Below are 15025 nucleotides of genomic sequence, written 5' to 3'. Positions count from 1 at the left end.
ATTCAGAACGATCAAAATAAATGGAAAAACCTAAATGTTCTATCTAGTGACTGAATGAGCAAACTGCAGTATAGCTAGACACTGGACTATTACCCGACGATAAAAAGGAACAAACCACTGACACAGGAAGCTGTGTGGATGCATCTCAACAGCATTATGCTAAGTGAAAGAAAGCAAGACCCAACAGACTATGTATACTCATGCGTCCACTTATGTGACATTCTAGAAAAGGTAAAACTAGATAGATAGACGGAGATAGACAGATAGACAGTCAGTTACAGTGACAGAAAGCAGATCAGTTGTTTCCAGGAAATGACGACAGAAATTAACTGCAAAGGGGCATGGCGCAACAAAATGTTTTTGGAGTTATAAGACATATTTTACATCATAACTGTGTTGTTGACACAATGTTTATTTACTTCTGTCAAAACTCATGTTTTATACTTGAAAGTACTATACTTATACTGCATATAAATTATGGCTAAACAAAAAGGACAATAAAAACAACAACAAAGTAAACATAAACCAATACAAACAGAGTACCATATCCAGTGGCACAAAAAAAAAAAAAAAAAAAAATCGGCAAGTGGCAAAAATCTGCAGAGAATTAAAAGTTCCTGATTTCAAAGAAATTGGATCAATTAGTAGTAGTTCCCAAACTACGGCAGAGCTAAGAATAAGGCAACACTTATGAAGTAACTGCAGAAAAATAATATACATATATAATCAAATGCTAAATTTTGCGGTGTTTATAAGTGCTGTAAAAATCATTCATGGTATGAATATCAACTGAGTAGCTACTCTATGCCAGGCACTGGGGTTACTGTGGTAAACAAAAGGAACACACATTACCTGTAACTAGAGATTATGCTAAAGCTATGAGGAAAAAGGGCTTTTGTTTTTTTAAAGGTCAAAACAAAATCTTAGGCTCCAGTCTTAACTAATGGAGATCACACCCACTGGTTAGTCTCTTGTCTTGATAAGTTTCTAAATATTTCTATATCCCCCTAAGACCCTGTCTTTCCTGACAGCATCAGCGTCGCCTTCCCTGTCTTCTCTGGCCTCTACGAGAATTAGAAGCTCTCCTTTTTATACTGTAATAGAAAATAATAAAAACAGTAAAATTTCTTAAGCTCTTATTATCTCATTTAATTATTACAACAACCATGAGATATAGTTATTATTGTCCCCGTTTTAAAAGCTGAGGAAACTAAAGCTTCAAACAAGAGAGAATTAGGTTACATCTTTAATGTAGGATTCCAGGTCTGGAGCAAAAATGCACAAGATAAACCTAGAACAAACTGTCATACTAGAAAGTAGTTTCCAAAGCTTTTAAAATAAAATTAATTTCTTTAACATACATCTTATTTCAGAAACTGCTAACTGCTTCTTGAGATCTAATCTCTCTTCCTTCTAATCAAAACCCCCAAATTTTAGCTAGACACATAGCCACCCAAGCAGAGATTACATGCTTTGTTCTGCCTCACTAAGTATGGTCAAGTTCTGGTTGATGGACTTTGCTTGGAGCTGCTACATACAAGTTTTACGTCACGCTCACATTAGGTGGCTGCCTGCCCTCCATATTCTTTACTCCTTCCCACAGGGTGAAATTCATTTGTAGCACTGAACTAGGTAGAGTACATTGTTAAACCAGTTACCAACTCTACACATAAAAGCAAAGACAAAACAAAAAAGTAGAAGGAACCTAGGACTTAGACACAGTTTGGAGCAAAACCACCCTACCTCCCACACCACTAACCACTTCTGTCTTTGATGTGAGAGAAAAAGTTTTCCATCTTTCTAAAGCCACTGTTACTTTTGCCCAATTACAGGAGCTGAACCAATACCCTAAAAAATAAACTTGCCAGAAGGTTTTCAGAATTCTTGAAGGTTCAACTAGATGCCTGTCAGTTTGTTTGCTTTGTTGCAGAACATGCAGAGAGGCACAAAATGTGTATTAAAGGCAGAGAAGCACACGTTCTAAACCAAATTAATGATAAATGCCTTTGTGATTTAATAAATAGAAAGCTGGCACCTCCAGGATCAAGTACCACTCTAATGCCAATTACTCAGATTTGCTCAGATAATATGGATGAAAAAAAGCTTCAAACAAAATGTTAACATTTTTGGTGAATCTGAGTATTTCTTAAATTTCGTTCCGCAAATATAACACAGCCTTAGTTCTTCCTCAGAACAAATAGTAACAACAACAAACCCACATAACTAGGATTAGGCCCTTAAGTTTCATTTCAGTTTCCTCCTTTCCAGTAAATGTAGGAATAGTTCTAAGACTCAAAACTTACTCCTTCAACTTCCTTTTTCTCCCTAAGGTTTTATCCTTCAACAGTTATAACCCTCAATTATTTTTCTGATTATTTCCATGAACAGTTGAACAGCCAAAGATACCAAAACTGAAATTATCTGGTTGAGAAAAAGGTATATGCAAGAAATCTACTATCCCAGGATTTGCTGCTTAGGATTAAAGAACCAATGCACTCTGTTACAGCATCTTTAGATTTCTTCCCAGTATGAGAGTTTTATTAACGAGGAAAGGTTTACTAAATGCCACTGAATTATGCAAATTTCATCTCAATAAAACAATATACAAACTTTAGCACAAGCCAAGCCCTTTACCAATCCAGTTAAGGAAAACTCCAAGAAAGAACAAAGATGGAAGAAGGACAGAAAAGATAAATAAGAATAATGAGGATAACAGTAATGGATAAATTCAGAAGTCAGAAGAGAGACACAGATGGGAAAAAAATATATCAAAGAAATAAGTTAAAAGATAGGAGTTTCCAAACTGAAAGACGTGTGATAGGCCACCACAAAATCTAGTGGCAATAGAAGCTTACAAGTAACAGAATGAATATAAACTGGGGTAAGAGTGATAAGAATTAAGCCCCAGAAGTACAGAGAAAAAAATGTGACTAAATGCCTAAAAGCTTTATAGAAGGTAGCATTTGCCCAGTGTCTCAACAAATACTGAGTACATTTTGGGAAGAGAGAGGTAGGAAGAGATAGGAAGCACCCCAGAATCATGGAACAGGCACCGGTAAATAAAGTGTGATGGACTCAGTGAACAACATTTTGGTGTTGGTGAAGCACTCAGATGCAATGTAAACCAAATAAAGCATGGGGAAAGTTGGGATCAAATCATAAAGGGCCTTTTATACCTGGTAAAGGGAGTATAGATAGATATCCCAAGGTAGGAAACAAAAGGAAAAGGGAGAATGCCCAAGTGCTTAGTATCAAAACTCAATGAGAAAGATAAAGGTGGCTGGGGGCGGCAACATGGGAGAAAGGGGACAATAGGTACAAACTTCCAATTATAAAATAAAGAAGTCAGAGAGCTGTCATATACAGCATGGTGACTACTGTTAATACTGTATTGCATATTTGATAGTTGCTAAGAGAGTAGATCTTGAAAGCTCTCAACACAAGAAAAAAATTTTTCTGTGTAGTAATTAATGTTAACTAGACTTATTGGAGTGATCATTTCATAATATATACAAAATATCAAATCATTATGTTGTATACCCAAAACTAATGTTTATGTCAATTATATCTCAATAAAATACACACCCTCCCCGAGAGCAGCAGTGCTCTAACAGTTTATACTGTAACACCATTTGCATGCTTAAAAATTAATGAGGACCCTAAAGAGCTTTTGCTTATATGGGTTATGTCTATAAACTGACACTATCTCAAAAATTAAAAGTAAGAAAGTTAAAAGATAATGGCTAGAAAAACACATCTTGGTAATCTGTTTGGAGATGGAAATCTGTATATACTGATGGATGAAGCTGTGGGAATAAATGAAATTGCCTGAAATGAACAGGTCAAATTTAAAGGCAAAAAAAAAAAAAAAAAAAAAAAAAAAAAATCTAAGTAACAAGGGGACAGATAGGCATAAAGCAAGATCGATGATTAAATGGAACCAAAAGCCAAATAAAAGCCAGGAAAATATAAACCCAGAAGCCACTTTTAAGAAAGAGTGTTCAATAATGCAGGCAAAACTTCATGGGAGAGAAAACTCAAAAACCTATGAAAGAATTTGGAAAATGAGAAAGCATTATTGACCTTACTAAGAATGGAAGAAGTCAGAATGTAACAGATTAAAGAATAAAAAAGAAGGTAGCAAAGTCAAGGGGATATCAGAAATAATTCCTAAATTTGCTACAAAAGGAAACAAGATTTAAGAAAATCATTAGAAAGGGAAAAAGGGTACATGAGGGTAAAGACACAAGTTTTTCCCTTTGTTTTGTTTCATGTTTTTAGAATGGCTGACCCAGGGAGGCAGAATTATACAACCATCACCACTACATCATTTCAGAACACACGCATCACCCAAAAGAGAAACCCCATGCGCATTAGCACCAACTCTTACCCTCAAGCCCAGCAACCCTTATATATTTCTGTTTCAATGGAATTGCCTATTCTGAGGATTTCATAGGAATGGAATCATGTAGTAACTAGGCTTTTGTATCTGGCTTCTTTTACTTAGCATGTTTTCAAGGTTCGGCCATGTTGTAGTATGTCAGAATTTCATTCCCTTTTAAGGCTAAACAGCATTCCATTGTATGTATATACCACACTTTGTTCATCTGTTCATCAGTTAATGAACACTGGATTGTTTCTACTTTTTAGCTATTATAAATGATACTGAGACATTTTATGTGGACTTACTTTCATTTCTCTTGGGTACATACCAAGAAATGGAGTTTGGGGGTAATAGGTAACTCTATGTTCAACTTTCTTGAGGAACTGCCAACTAATTTTCCGTAGATAGCAGCTGCCTCATTTTACATTCTCACCAGTAATGTATGAGGGTTCTAGCTTCTCTACATTCTTACCAATATTTGTTACTATACATTTTTTTTATTATAACCATGATAATTGGCATAAAGTGGTATTCCATTATGGTTTTGATTTGCATTTCCCCAATGACTCATCATGCTAAACATCGTTTTCATGCACTTATTGGCAATTTGTATGTCTTTAGAGAAATATCATTTCAAATCCATTGCCCATTTCTCAATTGGGCTGTCTTTATTTTTGTGTTATAGCAGTTCTTTTTATATGCTGGATACTAGGCCCTTATGAAGATATATGATTTGCAAATATTTTCTCCTGTTATACAGTCTTTTCTTGATAATATCCTTTGAAGCACAAATGTTTTTAATTTTGATGAAGTTAAACTTTTCTACCTTTTCTTTGAATGTGCTTCTACTGTCATATCTAAAAAACCGCTGCCTAATCCAAAGTCATGAGGAGTTAGCCTATGTTTTCTTCTAAGAGTTTCAGCTGTCACATTTACACTGCCCACGTATTTTGATTTCATTTTTGTATATGGTGTCAGGCAGGGGTCCAACTTCACTCTCTTGCATAAGGATATCTATCTAGTTGTCCAGTACCACTTGTTGAAAAGATTCTTCTTTCCCCATTAAACTCTTGGCTTCCCTGTTGAAAATCAATTGACCACAAATGTATGGGTTTTATTTCTGAACTCTCAATTTATCCATTGATTTAGACGTCTATCCTTATACAGTACTGTACTGCTTTTTGTTTTCTTTTTAAATCCCACACTAGAGTGTAAGGAGCAATAAACCTGAAGTAAAAAGAAAAAACCCAACAGACTAGTCCTAGCTATGCCTCTCAATTGAGAATCAGCTCTACTAACATTCATTTTCCTCACTGTCACAGAATTGGGAATTGAGATGTGAAATTACCTTGAAACAATGAAAAGTAACGAAATTAAGTCTTACACATTATTTTCTTAATGATTACATTCAATATAAATTATTTTGGCGGCCAGGAATAAAAGAAGGTAACATAAAAGAATCTGTTTCTAAGAAACAGTGCCTAGCACATAGTAAGCCCTCAATAAATTATTTTAATTAACCATTTTCCAATTGCTTTGCATTCTTTTCATTCGTTTTCAATGACTATTAAAATTATGAAAAACAACTGACAAATTAAAATCACCATACTTCAGGTTCTTCCTTTAGCAGTTATTTCCTCGAAAAAAAAATCAAGTACATTTCCCTTAGGCTATTTTTGCTTTTTATTTATTTCTTAATGTTTGTTTATTTTTGAGAGAGAGAGTCAGAGCAGAGCGCATGTGGGAGGAGGGGCAGAGAGAAAGGAAAACACAGAATCCGAAGCAGGCTCCAGGCTCCAAGCTGTCAGGACAGAGCCCGATGCGAGGCTCAAACCCACAAGCAGTGAGATCATGACCTGAGCTGAAGTCGGACGCTTAACCGACTGAGCCACCCAGGCACCCCCTATTTCTAGCTTTTTATGTTATTATCCAATACAAGCATTTAAGACAGTTCTCCTCATATGATATTTAATAAGGAAAGGAAAATTAAGAAATTATTAGTCAAAGGGAATTCTATAAAATTTAGTTAATCATCTGAATCATTTAGTTGGTAGTTTCCACATAGTTACTTACAATGCATATCCTTTAAGTTAAAAAAAAAATTCTTTTTTTTAATCTAGTAAATTTAAGAACAGTATCTGTTCAGAGGAAAGAGCACTTATTACTTGGCAATCAATGATATGAAAATAATTCTTTCACAAAGTTTTACTCCAACAAATTTCAATGGTGAGGTCTAATATTTTAACAACTTTATTGAAAAATAATTACCCATCATAAAATTCACCCATTTTAAAAGTGTCCAATTACTTTTAGTAAATTTGCATAGTTTGCCATCACTACTATCCAGTTTTAGAACATTTCCAGACCTCAGAAAGATCCTTCATCCCCATTTGCAGTCAGTCCCCAGCCCACCCCAGGCAACCACTAATCTACTTTATAGATGATCCATAAAAATGGAATCATACAATCTGTGGTCTTTTGCATCTAGCATAATGTTTTGGAAGTTTGTCCATGTTATATAGCATGTCAGTACTCCATTTCTTTTTATTGCTCAATATTATTCCAAGTTCCTTTATTTTATTTCTGGCATAAAACGACCCACAGACAATTTTGTCTTTTATAAGGAGGTTTAAAAAAAAAAAAAAAAGGTGCCAAAATTACCTACAACTTGTTTATTCTACACTACTGCTACTGTCTTTCTAAAATCCAAATCTGATCACTTTCTCCTATACCAAAATCTCTTCAATGGTTATTACCATCAACCTCTAAGACAGTCTACATTCCTTGGCAGGGCATACACAATGGGCCATGCCATCTGTCCACGCTCATTTCCTGCTGCTTCTTTCCTGAACATTCTGTCAACTATCAGTGCTGAGGTGTATAAGGTTCTCTTCCTGTCTTTATGCCTTATGCTCATCTACTTCCTTTTATGCTTTTACACTCATCTGCTTCACAAACTTGAATTAATCTTTCAAAGTCCAACCTCAGACATCATTTCCCAGCGCCACCCTCACTTTCTCAGCAGCTTGTGCTGTAATCATTTCACTTCTTACACCATGACCTGTTGACCTCTCTGTCACCAAACTCATACTCCTAGCACCCAACCTTTTGTCTGAATATCACTGGTTTCAAGAAGTATTTGTTCAACTAAACAATACATTCTGACCACTAGTATTTTCTGCTCACCTCATTAAGCAAGATCAACTACACTCTAAAACTCATGGTGAAAAGGACCTGAAAGTAGTATATAACGCAATTCAGTGGTCTACAAAACAAGACAGACTCCAGAGGTCAGCAAACTATGGCTCACCAGCCAAATTCAGCCCATGTTTGTTTTGGTAAATAAAATTTTATTGACTACAGCCACACTCACTGGTTTAACACATTGTCTATGGCTGTTTCTGCCCTACAGCAACAGAACTGAGTAGTTTTAACAGATCATATGGGCTGAAAAGCCTACAATGTTTACTACCTGGCCCTTTAAGTTTGCAAACTCCTGGTATACATTATGATGTGAGGGAAGAAAATATCAGAATTTCCTTTGTATAAGTTTTTTCATCTCATCTTTAAAAATTTCTATTTTTGTAGATATTTTCTAATATTAATATAAGGTGTGTGTATATATACGTGTATAATTTATACGTTTATAATATCTAAACATAAAAATGTACAAACATTGGGGGTAGTGCATGCCCATATTATTTTTTCATTTTTACTAATACAGGCAACTCAACAACAACAACAAAATAAATAAATAGATAAAAACCCTATTGAGTCTTAGGACAAATTTTTAGAGTTTACTTGAAAATCTGGCAACCAAGAAGTTATTATATGACAACTGGGTTTTGTAAGTGCTTCAAAGCACAGAGAAAGAAGTCTAGAACGAAACTTTTTCCAAAACAAAATGCTCAATGCATCTCTAAAAGATCTTTTTATTGAGTCTAAAAATGTTATTCACATAATGCAACAGTCCTAATATTCTTCAAGTTGAATGCAATAGAATACGAACTACATAAACTACTTCAAAGGTAGTTAATTTTTCTTAATTATAACAGACAAATCAAATGCAAATTTGTCCATCAGAATCCTGAAGCCCAACTGCCTGATACACATGATCAATACATGATATACAAATTAACACGATAAATATATAAACTCAGAGATTACCACACTAGCTAATTTTTTTAATCCATCTGTACTTATCTGATTTTATAACCAAAATGTTCCTTAGCTATGATAGTAAGCTACTTACATTGAAGACAACAGATACTAACCTAAGGTTCTGAAGGGCCCAGGAAATCTCAAACTCCTCCCCTTACAGATCTTAAGGTTAAGAGGTTATTCGTTTCTAACAACTCAAAAGATGGGGTCTGATCATCATCACCAACAAATGTATAAACTAAAGTTAATTTACCAGTTGAACCTGGATTTGTCAAGTTAGGGTTGTCATTCTATGTTGAATCATATTCTCCAACCAATAGTCACAGCCCCCAGAGAGAACTACACTCTACTCTGCTCACCTTTAAGGCTTTTTCTGAGGCCTTCCGAGATGACTAGCATCAGACTTTTGAGGAAGGCTAGCCATTAGACAAGGCTTTTCCCCACGATCTGACTGCTTGAAGTGACATCCAGGATCAGGTCGATCCTGTATCCAGGAATCATGACCCTCCCTGAGGCACCAGTCATCATGAGACAGTCAGTGCACTTTGGCACTTCTTGAAAACCACTGGGCTGCTCCTTTAGCTGAAAGGAAAAAAAACATCAAAACCACAACAAACAAAACAAAGGGGGAAAAAATCAGTAATTCAACCTGAAAAGACAGAGCGTGGGGAAAAATAAACCAAACAGCCTTGTCTAGATCAAAATGCAGCCTTGCCTTGATGTAAAGACCATAGTTCCAGTCACTGCATAGTTTATTCCTAATACACAAATCTAAAAAATTTTATATCTATTTTATTACGTCTGAAAAGAACAATTGAAAATGGAGGCTTATATAAAATAACTATTTATGGAACACAGCTAAATAAGTATAATGAAGGTATTTATAAACAACTAACAGCCTATGGCTTATGGGATTGTGCCTCACCAGTATTGAGACCAATACTCAACTTTTTCATGCTCTCAAACTGTAATCTGACTTAGAGAGGCATAAAATACATCTAACAGGCTCACTTTCACGGAGTTTAATTGGCAGAAAACTACCAGTGCAGTTAAAGCCAATCTACAACTATTCTTAAATCACATACTGATAAACAAAAAAGAAACTGGGTTTGCATCCTCTTCAGTGGACTTCACACTAGTACAAGGTGCCCTCGCACACACAATGCTGTTCTCCCAGCATTCTCAAGTTCAATGTTCACACTTACTTGAAATAAGCAATTTTAAATGTTCATATCACTATGACTTAAATTTAAAAACTTAAGGACCTGATAAATAAGTAATAAAATGACTTAAGATTTACTTATTTAATCTGCTTCAAAATACAAACTCTATCAAAACTTAGAGATAAATTCTGCTTATTTCTTTGTTTTTAAATACAAAATACTTTTCTTAGGACATAATGTTAAAAGGCAAGAAAAAGTCTTTGAACTATTGTTTTAAAAGTTGGCTTGTAACTCCTTTAAAATATTGGTACCCTCAAGATATTTTACCAAACAATTATTTTATATTGCTTTCTACTATATATCCAATATCCCCATTTCAGTTAACACTAACAACATCCACACAGATCTCAAGTTGGAAACTCTGAAATATAACTAGGCCGTCTGTATTTTGTTTGTTTGTTTGTTTGAGAATATGGTTAAAGCTACAGACCTCTGTCCCCCAGAAAAATGTGGATAATTGCACAAATGGACAATGTCTAGTATGTTTTCAGGCAATTCACAGAACCCTCTAAAGCCCAAGCATGGACCCTGGTTCAGAATCCCTTTCAAAGGCTGATTTTTTTTTCTCCTACTTTACCATCTCTGAAGACCTGCCTAGTTAGCATACCCATCAAATCGCTCACATTTCTGCCCTTCTATCCAGCACTGGCTTAGTTTTAGCACACGCCATGTTTCTCCTGGATTACTTCATGTGGTTTGCTAATTCTTCCCAGTTTACCATCCCTCAACCTATCTTCCACCCCTGCAGGCAGAGTAAGCTTACTAAAATGCAAATCTGATCATGAGACTCCACTGCTGCTCAACACCTCCAATACTTCCTCTACAAATGTTAACAGAATGATGTCTAGTCTCCTTAGGGGGTTCTTCTGGCCTCTACCTACATTTCAAGGAACCAGTTCTCTTGCCTATGCTTTCTATACTCCACTCATATAATTTCAAGTCTCTCCATATACTGTTTTCATGCCTTCATACTTTCACACACTATTCCCTCCTCTTGAAATATCATGGCTCAATTCCTTACTCATCTCTCATAACCTAGTTCCCCTGTTTATGCTCTCTCAAAAGCTTTTATTTCTGCCATGAGATTTATCTCAGTGTGTTACAAATGCTTATTTCCTCGCCTATCTTCAAATATGTCTTCTGGAGGCAAGAGCCTTGCTTAATTTCATCTTTGTGTCCCCAATACCTAGAAAATAGTAGTACTAAATATAAATGTATGGTATACCACTATTCTTGTACACAAGCAAAGTTTACTATACCACACACACACACACACACACACACACACAATTACTGATGAACTAATCTAAAATATACTTTAAGAATTGAAAATCAGAACAATTCATTAGAGAAGGGTATTTTAGCAGGAACTCTCTAGAAAGCAAAAATTAAGTGTACCTATCACCAATTCTTTATAAATTGCCCTCATCTGAGTCAAGTGTGTGTGTGTGTGGGTGTGTGTGTGTGTGTGTGTGTGTGTGTATGGATGGATATATATGGATATATATGGATATATGTATATATATATACACATATATCCATATATGTATATATATATATATACATATATATCCATATATATCCATATATACATATATATACATATATATATACGTATATATCCATCCATATTAAAATAAATATATATTTACATATATATATATATATATATAAATAATGCTAGCTATGAATATCCAAACCAGGAATTAAAGCACAATAAGGATAACAGAATACTATGCAGTCCTTTGAATAAAAACTCCTTAAGCCAGTGATAGCAAGCACATGACAGATAATATGAATTAATTACTCCTTTTTTCTTATCCTCTCCTTTCCTACCTCATCTCATATTCAGGGTCTAAAAGCCCTCCTCAAACTCGGCATACCACAAATGCAGTAATTATAGACTGACTGTGGTCAGCACACAAGTTAGTATTTCAGGGCTATCCAATAATCGATTCTAAATCATATCAAACACAGTAAAAAATATTCACAGAAGACCTAGTCCATATTGCCGGGAAGCCCATTCCCAAGCTTAACAATTCCAAAGGTCAACAATTAATTTTTATCTTAAAATATTTTGCTAGCATTGTAAGTCAAAAATGGTGAAGGTGTTTTGTTAAAGTTGTTCACTTTCAAATGTGTTTTTTATAGTTTAAAATACATATTTGTAATTATACTGTATTCTAAAACTATGGTTTTCAAATATGTGTATCAGAATCAACTGGGACATTTTCAAAAATACAGATTCCCAGGTTCCTGTCACGATCAACTAAACTAAAATTTTCAGAATTAGAGCTGAGCCATAAATATTTTATAAAATACCCTAGGTGATTTTGATGCAGCCATTTGAAAACTAATGCTCTAAATATTATAGTCTATATATGGAAGAGCTGCAATCAGAAGGGTAACAGAAACATCTCTAAGTAAATTTTTCCTTACATGTATGGCGTCTCTGATTGCTTATTGGTTCTGACAGGCTAATAAAATGCAGGGTGAAACTGCCTCACCTGCTGAATAAAAATTATTTTGATATATCTTACACAGAATTCTAGATAATAGATTATTTATCGTAGCCATACAGCTTCATTAAAGAGTGATAAGCCAGTATTTTAAAAAAAATTATTCTATTGAAATGTTTGGCTAGGGGCAATCCATCCTTAAAGGGTTTTTCTTTCCACGTGCCCTTGAAAAAAGATATATTCAATAAGAGTACTGTAAATGTGTTGCTGAAATCCACTATAGGTTATCAAATTGAAACATTTCATCAACTTCTATTATAAATTTGTATTATAATTTACATATTTTCAATATACATATATTTTGTTTATATATGTATATATGTATATATAATATTTTTATATATTATATACATATATACATATTACCATTTACATATTTTCAGTTTTCAATTACAGATGTATATACATTTCTATAGCACACTAGGAATAATAAATCCAGGAGTTGAGAGAATAGGGCCAAAAATATGGGTATAAAAAGAAAATACAAATGATCTGTATCCAACAAATTCTTATTAAATGTCCTTAGAAAGTTGAATTGATAGAGACTAACATATACAGTAATGTTATACATATGTTTAGAACATTTAAATCACAAGCTACTAAGATACAAATTACTGAGTCCCTAGAAATCAGTAAGAGGCATCACTGCTAAGGGATGAATGAAAACTCAAAAAAATGCATTTACACACAGATCCTTTGGGTACATTCTATGATACTACAGTGACATTCCTCAAGATTTCTTAGAGGTTTTTTTTAAAAAGAAAAAAGAACGAAAAAGTTGCTCCAAAATTCTAAGTGTACTGGGGAAAAAAACAACTATTTTTAAATATGTATTAAAAGTCTTGACTGATATAATTAAAATAGTTTTGACACAGGGCACCTGGGTGGCTCAGTCCGTTAAGCATCCAACTTCAGCTCAGGTCATGATCTCACGGTTAGTGAGTCTGAGCCCCGCATTAGGCTCTGTGTTGACAGCTCAGTGCCTGGAGCCTGCTTCAGATTCGGTGTCTCCCTCTCTCTTTCCATCTACCCCACTCACACTCTCTCTCTCTCTCAAAAATAATAAACATTAAAAAAATTTTTAAATAGTTTTTAACACATTTTTAGGGACTTTACTAAAATAAAAACATATATGGCAGGAGAGATGAGATTTCAGAATTACTTCAGATACAAGAAAAAACTCAAAAAATTCTGGATTGTCTTGATCAGTACAGATCACAAAGAGTTAAATAAACCATAATTATAGATCCTAAAGATTATCCTTATAAAAGGTAAAACCATTTACATTACAAAGAATGATCCAGAAAAATCACTAACACTAATCCACCTCTCAAAGGCTGAGGGGACTTCTGCATCAGCTTTTGAGAACTGACAAGTTGAAAGATAAGACCCTACCTAATCTGTAGCCACTTCAACACAGAGCTGAGATTACTCATTCTCTTTCTACAGAAGCCCTTTCTGAACATTTGCCAAGAAGTTATAAAAGTAGTTGTCCTAGTTTGTCTTAAAAAGCTGGGAAAGTCATAAGAAGGCAAAACTTTTTTTTTTTTAATGTTTATTTATTTTTGAAAGAGAGAGAGAGAGAGAGAGAGAGAGAGCGAGCATGAGCGGGGGAGGGGCAGAGAGAGAGGGAGACACAGAATCCGAAGCAGGCTCCAGGCTCTGATGAGCTGTCAGCACAGAGCCCAATGCGGGGCTCAAACTCACGAACTGTGAGATCACAACCTGAGCCGAAGTTGGACGCTTAACCAACTGGGCCACCCAGTAGCCCCAAGAAGGCAAAACTTTTAATGTCAAAAGCCAACATTTTATTTTTTACTGCAAGTATCTTCTCTAAAACGTTAGCCTCCAGGGCAATCACAACATTGATAAAGAGATGCAGAAACATTCTTCAGCATATAGAAATCTCAATATTTGAAAGATAATACTACTATTAGCACTTTCAAGGAAGAGAAAAATAACTACTACACTACCCTGGAATGTCATTCATCGCCAAGAAGGTACTGGCAGGATTTCTTCTGGCTACTTTATTGAGCAATATAGTTAGCCATGTGTTCCTGGAATCATAGTAAGAATAGTTTTCCATTGCAAAACAGTGCTAGGGAGGATCTTTGCAGGAAATTAAAAACAGAACGAAATTTTTTCAATAATTCTGATTTTGTGATTCTACCAAAACACCTGATACATCAGTACTAAACATAATGAATGGTACTGTAATTGGCCATTAGCACGTACACTTATCAACATCAAAGAATACTACTACGAGGCTAAGCAACACAGTTTTCTTGTGTATCAGAATTCAAAATCCTATCTAACTCACTCCTCAAAAGTGAAAATATTGTGAACCGATTTTATCAAATAGCTACACTTAAAAAGAAAAAAAAAAAGAGGCAAAAAATACACACATACTCGTCCAACACAACAGTCACTAAGTCCTAGAGAGTTATTCAGAAGTACTACACTAGAAACACACTCATGACACATCAGACAATAACCTGGACTTTCATTAAATGAAGCCAAAAGACAATTAAAGTCATGAAATAAGGTAAAACGATCATATACAGCTCAAGATTTTTGTCTGCAATACAAAACCGTTAGTCTCCTAACTCCTAACACACTGCTAAGTGATGAGCTATCACAGAGGAAATGGTATCCCTATATGATTTTGACAAATAAGTTATAAGAAATTGGGTCATTCTGTCCTCAACAAACTTAGCCAGGTCAAGAGACAATATGAC

General features: G+C 34.8%; 1 protein-coding gene across 2 annotated transcripts in view; it reads right to left on the bottom strand.

The window, feature by feature from the left end:
* The window catches only part of INTS6 (integrator complex subunit 6), a 91271-nt gene that overhangs the window by 50173 nt on the left and 26073 nt on the right, over positions 1 to 15025 (bottom strand). The window contains exon 1 of one of the 2 annotated variants that reach the window (XM_045052557.1): positions 8905 to 9037. The exons of the other annotated variant lie outside the window; for it this stretch is intronic. The gene's annotated coding sequence lies outside the window, so the exon portion shown is untranslated. Of the gene's footprint in view, positions 1 to 8904; positions 9038 to 15025 lie in introns of those variants that run through there. 2 annotated transcript variants of the gene reach the window in all.

Source organism: Felis catus, chromosome A1 (assembly GCF_018350175.1).
Source record: "Felis catus isolate Fca126 chromosome A1, F.catus_Fca126_mat1.0, whole genome shotgun sequence".
Taxonomy (NCBI): Eukaryota; Metazoa; Chordata; class Mammalia; order Carnivora; family Felidae; genus Felis; species Felis catus.
Note: the sequence above shows the minus strand (reverse complement) of the source record. Positions and strands in the feature narration are given on the sequence as shown.